This window comes from Aplysia californica, unplaced genomic scaffold (genome assembly GCF_000002075.1).
Source record: "Aplysia californica isolate F4 #8 unplaced genomic scaffold, AplCal3.0 scaffold00359, whole genome shotgun sequence".
NCBI classification, from domain to species: domain Eukaryota; kingdom Metazoa; phylum Mollusca; class Gastropoda; order Aplysiida; family Aplysiidae; genus Aplysia; species Aplysia californica.
In genome coordinates this window covers 424,928-429,080 of record NW_004797629.1, presented here as the reverse complement: position 1 = coordinate 429,080, position 4,153 = coordinate 424,928, and positions in this window count along the sequence as shown.

Below are 4,153 nucleotides of genomic sequence, written 5' to 3'. Positions count from 1 at the left end.
GGTGAAAGGGATTGGATTTAAAGCCTCTATCAGCACTATTAGGTTTTTTAAGATGCAGGATCTCCGAGTTTAACGTCCATCTCCAACAGAACCGACTTAAATGGGAAATTCGTGTAAAGTGCCCTTCCCAATGACACAACGTCGGAACGAGCTGAGGCTCGAATCCCCGAAACCATAATCTCACTATTACAGGTCCAGTAGCCTAACTAACCACTTGACTACCGACGCATCAGTCTATCTGTGAGATGATATTAAATTTAAAATATGAGTGCTTGTTTCTAGAATTATCGGGTCGTTGCTATTGCAAGACGTGTTTTCATGTATTCATTCGATTATTCGGTTGTTAGCTTATGTTTGGTCGATTGGTTTGTTGGTTGGTTGTTTGGTTGGCTGTTTTTATTTTTGGCGGGTTCATTGGCTGGTTGGTTGATTTGTTGGCTTGTTCATTGGCTAGTTTGTAGAGTTATTTGTTGGTTGGTTGGTTTGTTGGCCTGTTGTTTGGTTATTCTTTTTCCGTTCCTTTTATATTCATTCTGTGGGGGATTTTAAGGCAGTGAGTCATTTAGAGCTATTCATACCCCCATTCACATTTTGTACAATTAAAGTTTATTATCCCGGTCCTATGAGAATATAAAAACTGTCCATAAGCGTAGATTACAATGTCCTAGTCTGCACACTGCCATGGTTGCTGCACTTTGTTTTTAAAAAAATACAAATATATCTTGAACAGAAGTGAATATGATTTGCTATTGAAAGGGATGGGGGTCGCTTGATTTCAGATGCAAAATTAGCGAGAAAATGGCCGGCAAAGTTTGGTGGCTTCCACAGCTTGAGTGTCCTTGGGAACTGTAGATTTACATTTTTTGTGTGCCTTTGGGCAAAGTTTTTCAGTTAAAACCAAACAGTATAAAAGTGTTTTTAAATGGTCATAAAAGGTGTTGAACCTTTATTTTTAAAAAAGCAAAATAAAACCAAACAGACGGAAAAACCCAGACTGATATATATGATCAATAATATTATTATTATTTGGCTTTTTTTTCAGGGCTATTTTGAGTTTCGTGTCTGCCCCATCGAGACGCCAAAATCGGAAGTGACACAGACATGTCTAGACAAGCATGTTCTCAAACTGGCCACGGGAACAGGAACCAGGTAGGATCATCATGGCTGTCTATTTATTGTCTTCATTGGCGGATCGTGGTTTGTAGAACTGACGGGCTATCATTCACATCGATCCCCTCTCCTCGCCCCCTCCCTTTTATCCCCACCACCCCTTTATCTTTATTCCCACCACCTCCGCCCCCCCCCCCAAGAAAACAACCCACGTACACACTCTCCATCGTAAACCTACACCTTTGATATCCCTCACTAGACACACACACACACACACACACACACACACACACACACACACACACACGCGCGCGCACACACACACACACACACACACACACACACACACGCACGCACACACACACACACACACACACGCACGCACACACACACACACACACACACACACACACACACGCACGCACACACACACACACACACACAAACAAACACACACACACGCACACACACACATACACACACACGCCAAATACAAATTGGGCCCTAAAACATCTAAGTATCTACATACTGTTAAATGGTTTTAATAATAACTGTGCACCCGTTAAGACAATCTGATGAAATAACTGAGACCGAACCAATGGCATGACGCTGTCCCGTGCAGATCAAGTGTAGAATCAGATACAACAGTGTACTTAAAACTTTATGTTCACGAACTGAACATAGCACACAGTTACTGGTCATAATCAAACGTTGTAGTCGCATTTCTTAGAGGACTGCATAAAGTTAAGTGAAGTGACGAACTGTGTTAAATGGAAACTAATTATAGAACTCGGTGTCTTGCCGGGGTGAGGGAAAAGGGAGAGGGGGGGGGGGTATTGTTTTGGCGGCCCAGACTCCGTCAGCCGAGTATCTTTCGCTAGTTTAGCTCTCTCACCCTCGGGAAGACTTCTCTATATAACGTAATTGGACAATTTTTTAAAAGCGCTGGTCTGCAGGTAAGGTTTCAGCAGAAAATAGGTAACGAACAGAACATGAAGCAGATACATGGGTGGCTAAAATCGTAAAGTCAATACTAATTAGAGCCATGCTGACTAAAAATGTACTGACAGTAACTAAAGACAGTTTTGCTGAAAAAAAATTACTGATGAAATACAATGTATCAAAGAGTCGTATCATTCAATAAAGTAAGCAACTGAGAAGTCAGATTAGCAACCAGGTGCTCTCTCTATACCCCCTTAAGGCAATTTGTAAAATCGCCGGCATGGAAAGCGTGCGAAGTTGTTCTTCGCAACAGGAGGCAGTGACAACAAGGTGGCGAGCTACGGTTACTATAACAGAGGCGTAGCATTTTAAATCTGGAGTATTTAATTACTTATCAGTGAATCCATATCGTCTTTCTTGTGCGCCTTTAAACAAGCAAAGTACTCTTTGAATGCTGACAATAAATATGAGAGAAACCATATGGAAAACTTATTAGCAGCAAAACATTTTTCGTCCACTGTCAAACCATTAAAAAGTCACCGGCCACGCAGGTCTTGCCCAGTAAACGAAGCGCCCCTGATTGTTTTACTTCTGAAATAATAATGGTGATTTGAATATAGTTTTCTGCCCTAAAATTGTAAAATAGTATATTCGGCTCAGTACCTAGTTTAGAGAAATTTGACGCTAAAAATGTTTGAGTCCAACAACATATCAAGCTTTTTCGACTGCAATTCCCTGAATATCTTGATAACAAATTCTAACAATCTTACGATTTTGATAGAGCAGATATAACATTTAGTTTTTGACTCCATGGTCTTAGTAACTGAAAACGCCAAAAATGACAAATAAAACTTTATAAATCTAATGGAGTTGATTGTCTGTATTTAATACTTTGTTCAGCGTTCTGATAATTCTGGCTTCCCCAGGAGCATGGTGTCTAAGGAAACACAAAAAGACGCTATGGAAAAAACGTGTGCACTATTTGTCATGACAGAATTTAGATCTGTTAGGGGGCAATCTTTTTTTTTTTTTTGGTTTGTTTCAGTTTTTATTTTTGTTTGTTTTTTCTTGTTTTTGGGTTGCTTTTAAAAAATTCTAACCTTGACCGTCTTTCACTCTGCAGATTCCCACTTCCAGAAGGAAAGTCCAATCAATTTTTCAACGTGTCTCTACAACTTCCGTCGGAAATTAAGTGCAAGTATTGCGTCATGCAGTGGAAATATAGGACAGGTAAGCTCATGTTGTCAGTTTGCAAACTGCAAATCGACAACTCAAAATGAAACTCTGCTTAGTAATTAATATATCTATTCATTCATTCATTCTTTTATTCCGTCATTTTTTTTATTCATTGAGTAAATTATTCGTTTATGTATTTGATTAATAATTTAGATTATTTAACGTCCAAAAGACACAAATAAACATTTTTTAATGTGACAGGCTGCTGCCCTGCCTATCATAACCAACACGTACTAAGAGATAATTATTATGAAATGTCCCAATAGAAAGACAGAGATACTCGATAAAAATTACTTCAGAACACGGATGTTGAATCTGGGTCTTATCCGTGAGACGAAAAAAACCCCTCCAACAACATAAATGCCATACCACAAATACTGAGTGACCATTGATTGCATCTATCTCTTTGTTAAAAGGGTTTAAAGAAAAGGTTTGAACTTACATTTTTCAAAGAAGTTGTAAGCATATTTTGTGCCTGACGTCAGTGTAACTTAGATGTGGCCCTAAAGAGACAGGAGGTTGTGGGAGTGTGTACTAGGCCAAGTAAGTTCCAAATGACGGGCTGAAGTTTACTCTGAGCATGACAAAATTGGGTTTAAAGTATAATCGCACCTGCCCTGATGACCACCTGTTCAAAGCAGCCACCTGAACAAATGACCACTTCTCACTTCTGCTCTTCGGGGGGTTTTTTTTCATTGTTTTTTGTTTTTATTTGTTGTTGTTTTTTGTTTACTGTTGTCTTTAAAAAAATAATTTGACACTGGCCAATAGCACCATCAATCCAAGATGACAATTTGTTTCCCTTTGACGACAGTTGGTACTTTTACTCAAGTTCGACTTATTTCAAAAAGTGGAAATGGGCGGG